Source organism: Empidonax traillii, unplaced genomic scaffold (genome assembly GCF_003031625.1).
Source record: "Empidonax traillii isolate 1590-97213 ecotype Southwest subspecies unplaced genomic scaffold, ASM303162v1 scaffold426:size1138770, whole genome shotgun sequence".
In the NCBI taxonomy this organism is placed as follows: domain Eukaryota; kingdom Metazoa; phylum Chordata; class Aves; order Passeriformes; family Tyrannidae; genus Empidonax; species Empidonax traillii.
In genome coordinates, this window is record NW_020955619.1 from 468,813 (window position 1) to 479,662 (window position 10,850).

The following is a 10,850-nucleotide window of genomic DNA, read 5'->3' on the forward strand; positions in this document are numbered from 1 at the left end:
CAGTGCTGGTCACCTCGTGTCTTCCCAGTTCCTGGCATCTCCCGGCCCTGCAGCAGTGATCAAAGGTGCTGCAAAGCCTCCTGTGCTCATGGAAGTGGCCACTGGCAGAAGGAGCTTTGGCAGCTGTCGCTGGGGCAGAGCGTGATGGGATCAGCGTGGGGAGGTGGGGGCAGTGGGGCCGCCCACCCGTGGGAACAGCTGCTGGTGGTGGCAGCGCAGCATTTATTCTTCCCAGTTTAGTTTCCGTGCCTTTTTCTCCTAATCAACTTGAAACACTTGACAGCATCCTACACAGGAGCTGTGGAGAAAGGCAGCGTGAAGAGGGAGGGGGAGCTGGGTGGTGCTGACATTTAATTCAGACAAGGATTTCTGCTAAAAACAATTTAAAAATTGCTGTCCTGGTGCAAACCAGCTGCAGCCAAGAACATGGGAGAACCATGGGCACAGGGGTCTGGTTTGTCCCTGTGATGGGGGAGGATGTGCACCTCGGGGGGGGGGGTATTCCCAGTCAGGACCTGCTTCAGGGAAGGTATGGGGGCACGGGGGGGGAGGAAAGGTGACATAGGTGTCAGAGGTCAAGCCTAAAGCTTGATAAAAACCTCGTGAGTGTTTCCAGCCCTGGAGTTCCACTGTGCCAAGTGTGGGACTGGCCCCTGGCACCCAGCAGGATGAGGCTTTGAAGCCTGTTGGCAGCAGGTTGGTTTAATCATCAAATTGCAGGGGAAGGAGACGTGACCTTCGTGTCACCTTCGTGGCCGTCTGTCACACATCCTTCCCTGACCCAACCAGCACATTCCATCCTGCACCATCCCTGCTTCCCCTCCGTCTTTAGGGATCCCACTTCACCCCACAGACACCTCCTGACCTGACACCTCCCTTTATCCTCAGCTGCCACTGGTGCTTAACAAGCAGCTCCCTTTACCTCATCTTAAGTTTTGCCCTGGCAGGGGGCGATGGGGTGGAAACTCATCATTCTCTTCAGCTCATGGAAAGGTCTGTCCCTGCCTGATGGGGAATGTAATGACCCAAAACTGCACCTCCTGAAACCCTTAAATACCAATGAACTTGTGCAAGGGACACATCTGCACAGGGGGGAATTCTTAAGCATTAGTGCAGAAAGAAACATTTTAAACATGTAAACCAAGAGACGACTTTTTGCCTCAGTGTGGAAAGGGACATTTTTAAACACAGCAATTAATTGATGTGAGGTGTTTTTCCCCCCGGCTTTTTATTCATAGTTTTTAGACAGATGCTCCTCAGGGCAGGTCTGACCAGTGCCGTGGTTTTCTTGCTGCTGAGCTCATGACAACAGTATCCAGCCAGCAGGTCCGTGGGAGAAATCCCACATTTTGGAGGAGCTTGGGATGTGTTCCAGCCCCGAGGCAGGGCCCTGCCGCAGGAGCTGCTTTGAGGAGCAGCCTCCCGAGTCCTGCTCACGAGTCCTCCCTTGCTCCATCAGCAAATGGTCCTTCCTTGAGCTGAATAATTCAGGCTCTGCAGCGCTGCCGGTCCCGCCGGGTGAGCGGTGAATGCCAATGAGGCGGGCGCTGCGGAGCCGCAGCCACCGTCTGGGCTCAGAGAGCTGGAAACGAACCCTTCACCCCCCTCTAAGAGGTGCCACCCCGATCTCCAGGACAAGTCACCTTCCCAGGAGGACCCAGCTGCACTTTGGAGCCAAATTAGATGGCTCAGGATGTAGCTCTGGCACAGCAAATCTGCTTCTGGCTCTACTATGAGATGCAAGTGATGTCGTGGCCTCGGGGACACGAGTGAGGACACGAGGTGGTTTCAGGACAAGGAGCACCCAGGGGGCTGCTGGGCAAATAAACCTTGTTCCCAGGTCCTGGTCACTGCACTCCAAGAGGTGTTCCTGAGGTTGGAGCAGAGCTGAGGCACCCTGGGCTGTCCTTGCAGCACCCCTGTCCTTCATCCCTCCTGTCCCTGCCCTTCGCCTCCTCCTGCTCTCCCGGGATTGCTCCTGGGCTGGGGTTTGCTGGGGGGATGTTCCTGGCACCACGTGGTGCAGAAACAGGTGGAAAGCAGGTGAGCTGATCCCCAAATGGGAACCAGGAGCAGGGAGGCTGCAGCTTTGTTTCCTCCATTTCCCAGTGTCCCATGGATGGGATAGATGGTTGCATGGATGGATGAATGGATGCCAGCTGGGATAGAGGGAGATAGAAACCGTCCCTGCTTCTCTCTGGGTCTGTTTTTGTGCTGCTGGAGCTTGGACTGGGGTCCTGAGCAGCATGTGGCACATTGTGGGGTATCAAAGGGGGGATAAGGGTGCTGAGCACCCCGTGGTTCTGGTGTCCATCCCTCCCACAGCTGTAGGAGCTGTCAATGTTCCTGCTCCATTTTCTGGATGAACCAGGCTGTGGGTGAAATAATTTGCTGAGGATCATTAACCTAATGATGGAGGCTTTGCCTGGCTGTGGGAAAATGGGCTTAATGATGGATCTGGAGAAAAAGAGGAAAAAAGGAATTGGAATGATCGGTAGGAGGCTCGGAGAGCAACAAGGCTGGGGTCTCCTCCCAGCCCCCCTGAGCCCAGTGATTCTCAGTCGCATCCCACCCCTCTCCATCCTGGAGATGGAAAGGAGCAGGAACAGAGTGTGAGCACCAGAATCCTGCCAAGCTGTGGGATTTATGGGTGAAGCCTCAGGACCACATCCCAGTGCTGCTCTGGAGTAAAAAAAGAGAAGAAAAAAGCAGCTTTGTGGCCACAGATATTGGAGATGGTGGGAAGTAGCACCAGTTAGAGGGGAGTTTAGGGGTGAATATTCCCATTTATGTACAGAATTGTGCCAGACAAGCAGGTTTGGCCAAAAAGCTCTGAAGAGGCAGAGGGAGAGGAAAGGCCATCGGCTTCCTCTTTATGTCTCTTTGCAATTTTTCTGCCTGAATCAGAATTTACTTTGGAGCTGGGCAAGCTCTAACCGCCGATAATTAAGCCCAAACCACACCATTCTCAACATCAGGTGCCCTCCCTCCCTCCCCACTCGGTCCCTGGCCCTATTATTTTAAATTGATGCAATTATTCATCTTGCAGAGTAATATATTTTAGTTCTCTGGTGCCCAACGGACCTTAAAGCAGAACAAATGCTTTAATAAACCCTAGATGGGGCTTCCTGGAAGCCAGAGCAGTGGATTATTAAGAAGAGGAGCAGGTTTGGGAATCTTTAATAAATTTTTTGCCTAATATTTCTGTCTTGCAATGAATTTCTATGATTAGTAAGTGTTTTCTGTTCACTGATTAACTTTGTTTATTCCTTAATTAGATTTAGCTCCGTCTGTCTTGTGGTTCTGAAATAACTGTTTGATTAATGGGCCTGAATTTACATTTTCATTAAGCCCCCCAAATCAGCTCTGCACCAATTAACCACCCAGAACATGCAGATCTGGGACATTAGAATGACAATTTTAGCCCATTAAGTAATAACTGTTCTATTGATTGGTGATAATGGAGCAGAGGCAGTAAATCCAGAGGCAGCAGTTCCAGGGGGAATGTTGGGAATGCACCCCAGCAGTACCATTCCCTATCCCATCCCATCAAATTCCATCCCCATTCCTCACCCCTATTCCTCATCCCCATTCCTCATCCCACCTCATTCCCCTTTCACCATTCCCCATCCCATTCCAACCCATCCCCTCCCCATCCTCATCCCCATCCCATTAAATCAGTGATTAAGTGGCTTTAATTGGTTCTTTCAGTTTGGGCATCCATAGGGAAGGGAGGGCTCCCAGCTAGGGATCAGTGATGAAGGTGGAATCATCATTTTCCCTGGATGGGATGGGAATGGGATGGGGATGGGAGAGTATGGGGATGAAATGGGGTTGGGATGGACATGAGAACTGGAATGGGGATGAGGATGGAGATGGGGTAGGTGGATTGGGATGGGATAGGCATGGGGAATGGTGAAAGGAGAATGAGATGGGGTAGGATAGGATGGGATAAGGATAAGGAATGGGGATGGGGTTTGATGGGATGGGATGGGGAATGGTGAAAGGGAAATGGGATGTAATGGGAATGAGAATGGGGATGGGATGGGATGGGATTGAATGGGGAATGGGGAATGAGGGATGGGAACAGGATGGGGATAGGGATGGGGATGAGAATGGGAGAACAAGTGGGGATGGAGATGGGGACAAGGACAGAAATAGGAATAGGAATAGGAATAGGAATAGGAATAGGAATAGGAATAGGAATAGGAATAGGAATAGGAATAGGAATAGGAACAGGGATGGGGACAGGAAGGGCACAGGGACAGAGAGGGGGACACTGCCAAGGAGCCACTTGGCTGCTGACCCCAAGGGAAGGGAGATGAGTATCTGGCTGTGTCAGACACAGCCTCAAGTGTGTCTGGAGGTGCTTTTCTAATGGAGAGGAGGAGAAGGTGGGGGACAAACAAACCCTTTTCCCCATTCCTAGGGGACACTGCAGGCTGTGGGATGTCACCCTGGCCCGGCTCTGCAACTCATAGCACTCCAGCAGAGCCAGGGTGGGAGCCGGTTGCTATATTTGCTCTCACCACAACCGTGGCTTTTCTTTTTTTTCTGCTGGATTCTACTCTCAAAAAGTAGGACACAGCCATTCCACGTGTCTGCTCCAAAGCTACATAATCTCCTGCCATGGGCTGGGCTGGGGCTGGCAGCGCTCTGGCCAGGAGCAGGGTTTGCTGGATGCCTGAGGGATCCATGGGCTCTGGATCCGGCACTGCCACAGCTCAGCTGCAGCAAAGGGGGGGGGGGGGGGGGGGGGGGGGGGGGGGGGGGGGGGGGGGGGGGGGGGGGGGGGGGGTGAACACCCCTGGGAAGCCCCTTGGATCCCATCCTGTTTGTGGAGCTGGGGTTCTGTGGGAGCTGGGAGCGATGTCACCTGTGCTTGGGGACCACCAGGCAGCGATGGCCATGTGGCCCTTTCTCCCTCCCACCGTGATGCCATGGCCAGATATCCCACTGCCCTCATCCCAGCCCTGGGATGCTCCTCGTCCTCAGAGAAGCTCAGAGCAAATCCCTCTGCCAGCAGCACTGACTAGGCAGGAGGATGAGAAAACAGGGGGAAAACAGGCATTTTTTAAGGTTTTCATGAGTTTCCCCGTTCCAAGCAGGAATAAGGCTGGATCTGCCTCTCTGTGCCTCATCTTTTCCCCATCCTGAGTGCATCCAGACCCAGGGAGGGCGAGGAGCATCTCCAGCTGCCGCAGCAGCGCTCGGCAGTGGCCAGCACAGCAGGGGGAGCAGCTCATTTTTCAGCCAGCGCTAAGGGATGATGCCAAAATCCCGCAGCAAAGCCACGGGAAGCAGTTTTGCCTCTGGATTTGCTCCTCCACTGAAGCATCAGGACGAGCCCGTGCACACAGATGGTTTCTCTGTTCCTCCCCCAGCCAAACACCTGCGCTGCCTCCCCGGAGCAGCTTCTGCCGGGAGGGTTTGGGGACCTACTCTGACTGGGGATGTCCTGGCCCACCTGGACCAAAATTATTCCCAGGGCCATGGTCAGGAGCAGCCACAGCCTCTGGCTGAGCCCCAGAGGTGCTGCAGAGGGGACAAATGGTCCCAAGGAAATTTACAGCCTTTCCACGTGTCCTCTCCACCCGTGATGGAGGATCTGTGGAGCTGCCTCTGCCTGGGTTGGAGGGCAGAGCATCACCCCTGCTCCAGCCACAGCATTTCCCTACATCCATCACCATTATCCCTGGCATTTAATCATGCACAGCCCATGGATTTGCTGCAGGCATCAAGGATTTATTTCCCTGTATCCCAGATGCTCCAGTCCTGGGCATTCTGCCCTCCCACAGCGGGTCCTGGTGGATCCCAGCCAGGTCCAGGAAAAGCCTCCAACAGGCATGAGAATTCCCTCCTTCAGACACTTTTGTTCCAAAGGCCTGAAGTATGTGGGGCAGGAGGAAATTTTGGGGGCTGTGAGGAAAGGTTTGGTGATGCCATCCATGGCAACTGCTGGCGCCTGCTGTGCTCCAGCAGGCAAGTTGCAAACTACAAAAACACATGAAAGGCAAACCCAGATCCATCAATTAGTGGAAATAAATGGAAATTAAATCTCTTTTGAAGTTAAAGGGAAGGTGCTCAGCTGCCTGTGTGTGGCAGAGGCTGTGGGAGTGGGGGCTGCAGCTCAGGATGTGTGTCTGATATTAGTGGAGCACCAGGAGATACTCAGGACACCCCTGGGAGGAATCTTCCTCACATTTTAGATCTCAGCAGCCCTGAAAAGTTAAGCACTGAGCCCAAGGTCACTCTGTAGCAGCCCCATCGGTTGCAAATTGCCCATTCCTGGTGAATTCCTGCATGGCTCAGTGCTTTGTATTCAGGGGCAAACGACTCTCACTGAGGACAAGGGGTTTTAAAGTAAAAGAGGGGAGATTTAGATTGGTTTTTAAGAAGCAAGTCTTCCCTGTGAGGGTCGTGAGGCCCTGGCACAGGTTGCCCAGAGAAGCTGGGAGTGTCCAAGGCCAGGTTGGACGGACCATTCCCTCCTTCTCTGAGCCATCTCCTCCTGCCCTAAACCATCCCCTCCTGCCCCAAAATGCCCCCATCCTGTTCCAGCACAGGCAGTACAGTCCCAGAGTGTTGGGTTTTAGAATTTATTAGTAGGACAATCTGATTTATGCCCTGCTGACAAATGGGATGTTGTATTTCAGGAGTTTATCCCGGGGGAACAAATAAATAAACAGAGTGACGGAAACCTCATGAATTTTTTAAAGAGCTTATCAAAATCTGGTTTTTTTCCCCCCTTTTTCCACTGGCAGAGTGGCTGAAAGGGGAAAGATCCCCTCCATCTGTATTCTCTGTACTTCTTTTCCCTTCAATCTCTTAATCCTCTTCTTTCCAGCTTTAATCCACACCGTTGCCTCTTTCTTGTTTGGGTGAGTTTTTTATCAATTCCCTCCACCCCAAATAATCACAAACCCAACACCGAGGCACCGTGTCCATCCTCTCAGCCCTGCTGCTCCAGGGATCATCCACAAAAGCCTGGCTCAACATTACATCATCCCTGTTCCTATTTTTTTTTTTTCCCCTTTCCTTCCCCTAAAATGACCCTTGATTTGCAGCCGTGGGGCGTTCCTTGAGCTTGGCCATCCGTCACTGCCAGGTCCCTCCCCAGGGACTCACACCCCTGTCCTGACGTCTTAATGAGTTAATTAAGGAAAAGCAGGGCAGGAGAGGTGTGAGCCCTCTGGGGGATGCTTTCTGGGAGATGAATCTCCAGGAGATGCTCGTGTTATTCCCAGGTGACCATGGCCACCACCTGCTTCCCAGGGAAATACCAGAATTGTAGACAACCCTTGAGTATCTCACGGCGGTTGGAGCAGGACCATGGATGGATTCCCAAGCCAAAGAGCCACTTCCCAACATTCCCCCGCAGCTGCCAAGGGCTGGTCAATCCTTTTCAGCCCTGGGGATGGTGCCAGGGATGCCAGTGATACTCAGGGCACCACGACTCACTCACAACTCCTGCCTCCAACCCCTCCAGAGCCCAAAACTCACCCCTACAAGCCATTAAACTCCATCAGAGCAACCCTGCTTGCCCCCATGTCGGTGATTTCAGCTTGTTCCCAGCAAAGTTGTAACAAAGGGAAATGTATGTGAAAAAGAAGAGTGGGAAAGGCACTGGCATGGCCAGCAGGAGCTGATTATTCCACAGCATTCCTTATTTCCGGGCATTATCCCCCTTTCCTGCCCCACACAGCTCACGTGGAGCAGAGACAGGCACCAAGAGCATGAGATTTGCTAATTATTGACTCTTAATCAGCTGCTCCACGATAACTTGGCCCAGCTCCCCAGTCTAGAAGAGCCAGGACTGCAGGGAGCCACCTCCTCTGGGAGGTGGAAAACCACAGAGAAACACCCTGGGGGGTCAGAGAGGATAGAAATGAGTAAATAACTCAAATGAAGCTCCTTATTCTGCCTTTCCCTGGATGTCACTGCCTTAGTGCCTGGAAAGGTCTGCAGTCACCAGCCTCATCCTTGGAAGGAAGGCAAAGCCTCTGGGGGACTCCCAGGCCTGGAATGCTGCTGGTTCCTGGGGACCAGTGGGAGAAAACCCTCTTTCAGCTTCACCCGAGTTAAGAATCAGCTACTAAAAAATTGACATTTCAAATCACAAAAGGCCCAAACTGTGACTTCAAACCCAAAGTTGTTTTTCCACATCCTGGCTCGTTAGTGGAGCAGAGCAAGAAAGCACCAAGCGACCCATTTAAATTTTAGATTCTGACCTTTCTGCTTAAGATCTTTTCAGACATTCTGTTTACAGGTTTTCCTTTTTCTTTTTTTGGGCTGGCACTTCATAATCCTCAAAATGAGATTTGAGGCAGCTTTTTTAATATTATAATGCACCTCATCCTCTTTTTTCCCAGCCCTCCCGAGCCAGCTTTGTAATTAGGAGTTTCTAAAAAGACCATAAATGGAGGCTGCAGCCTCCTGCTGTGGTGGGGAGGAGGGGACAATGACTCCAATGTCCCCACCAGAATGGGGACCCAGAATTTACCCTTATCCAGACAAAGTCACCCCAGTGCCAGTGCACTGGGAGCCACCAGCTCCACTCCCCTGGATAAGGCTGTCGCCAGGAACCTCCACAATCAGTTTTGGCTCAAGATCCAACATCCCTGACGTAGGGATTTATCTGGGAACACTTAAGGCCAATGTCAAAAGTCCCTTGTCAACAACCAAAAGGGCTTTGGGGTCAAACACACCCTGGAAGCCCTGCAGAACTCTGTCCTTCTGGGGCAGCATCGCTGGGAGAAGCAATTGGGAGTCACTTCCTTTGCACCATAATCAATAAGGAAAATAGATCTGATGTCTCAGGAGGATTCTGAGAAGCTAAACTTTGTTCCAGAGGATGCTGGGCCCAGAGAGAAGGCACTGTGCACCCCATTAGGAGACCTGGAATTGCGAGCACCCTGCAGGGGAGCTGCAGAGGGAGAAGACACCTCTGTTTTTATAAAATACAGGACAGAACTGCAGTTTTTTGGGGGAATGTGGGACTGTTTGGAAGCAGGGAAAGCCCCTGGGTGGTGGGACCCCTTGATCCAGCCGATGGCAGGTCTCATCTCCCCTCATTCCCAGTGGTTCCCCACAGCCTTGTCCAGAGGGAGGGAATGCTGCCGGGGCTCTGCGTGGCCAAACCCAAGGAACCAAGTGCCAGGAGGATTAAAATAGTACAAAGAGCTCCTCAGCCCCCAGCCTGGAGCTGAGGCACCACTCCCAGCCTGGTTTCCTATGGAAACGAGCCGTGGTCCATCCGCCTGCGCCTGCCTGGGGGGTTTCGGATCCTCCTCGCACGTGGATGCTCCTGCATCCAGCATGGATTGAGCTGAGGATGGAGGTTCCCTTGGCAGGGACAGCAGCAGGATCCAACTTCCCCTCGGCTGCTGCTTTCCCACCTTGGGCTCCAGGGCTGGGGGCTCCCAATGGGATGCATGAACCACCGTGGGCACTTTCCTCGGGGTCCCCCCTGCTCCACTGGCACCTGGAAAATGTGCCCTCCGAGCCCTTATCCCTGTTTGCAGCAAAGCTGAATGTGAGAGAAGAGTCCATGGCCATGGAAGGTGCTGCCTTAATCACGTTCAGCACAAGGCTTTCCTCTGGATCCTTTTTTGATTATCTCCTGACCTGGAAGGACTCGGTGTGTGCCACAGCCCGGAATTCTGAGGGAGTGGGATCCCCAGCGCTGGGCAGGGGATGGAGCTCCCTAAAAATCCTCCCCCGTGCTTAAAGCTGAAGGGGTGGGGGAAAACATCCCCTGTGACCCTGATCTCTAAATTTAGAGTTGTAATTTTTCTCATTTCCAGAGCTTGGCCATGTACAAACTAATTTTTCATTGATCTGACACACACAGAAAAACCCTCATACCCAACATATATGCATATGTACACATATATACGCCATTATATATTTATTTTATTTAGCTCTAATATGCTTATTTATAGTGCTTATTAATACTATTTATACACATTTCATCCAGATAGCTCTACATTTCTATATTTCTATATATTTCTATTTTTCTATCTATATGTCTGTATTTCTATATATAGTTAATATTGACATTTACATTAATATTTGTTTTTTTATTTATTTATTTATTGAATGAATGGGGGGTTTTCTCCTTGTTGGCCCCGTTCAATAACTCTCTGGCCGATCCCGAGTGCCGGGACTGGGACAACGCTGGGGATGGAGCCGAGTCCTCGTGGGGGTCCAGCGTCACCTGCATCCCCAGCATCCCTGCCCGGCAGCCGCTTCCCGGCGCTTCCCGCTCCGCTAAAAAAGAGGAAAAAAATGTAAATAAATTTAAAAAAAAAAATCCAAACGAGGTGGCGCGGGGGCGGGAGGGAAGGGGTTAAAAGGCAGGCAGGCAGGCAGGCAGGCGGGCGGCGGAGGGAGCGGAGCCGCTGGATGGAGACGTTAAGTACCGGCGCCCGGCAGCGGCTGCGGGCAGAGCTGAGCGGCAGCCGCCGGGCCGGGCCCCCCCCGGCCGGCACCGGCACCCCCAGAGCCCCCCTGAGCGGCACCGCAGCCCCCCCGGCCGCGGGGCCGGCCCGCGGTGAGCGCCCGGAGCCCCCCCGGCCCCGCCGCTCCCGGGGGCGGCCGCGGATGGAGGGACGGAGGGATGGATGGAGGGATGGACGGATGGAGGGATGGATGGAGCGGCGGCGGCCGGGCCGGGCTGGGCCCGCGGAGGGTAAGGAGGAGGAGGGGATTGGGGGGGATAAAGGGGATGCGCTCGGGGTTGGGGTGCGGGGAGAGGGCACCGCGGTAAAACCGCGGGAATAGCGGGTTAAAAAAATAAAAAAAACCGCACCAAAATAACACCCCAAAAAAGAGAGGACGAACCAAAA

The 10,850-nt window shown here is 52.9% G+C and overlaps 2 protein-coding genes across 3 annotated transcripts in view; both read left to right on the forward strand.

Annotated features, from left to right (window-relative positions):
- The window catches only part of RPH3A (rabphilin 3A), a 53,172-nt gene that overhangs the window by 36,737 nt on the left and 5,585 nt on the right, over nucleotides 1-10,850 (forward strand). The window contains exon 22 of the transcript XR_003572426.1: nucleotides 7,882-7,892. The gene's annotated coding sequence lies outside the window, so the exon portion shown is untranslated. The remainder of the gene's footprint in view (nucleotides 1-7,881; nucleotides 7,893-10,850) is intronic.
- Nucleotides 10,645-10,850, forward strand: part of WSCD2 (WSC domain containing 2) — a 21,484-nt gene continuing 21,278 nt past the window's right edge. For both annotated transcript variants that reach the window (XM_027894376.1, XM_027894375.1), the window contains exon 1: nucleotides 10,645-10,693. The gene's annotated coding sequence lies outside the window, so the exon portion shown is untranslated. The remainder of the gene's footprint in view (nucleotides 10,694-10,850) is intronic.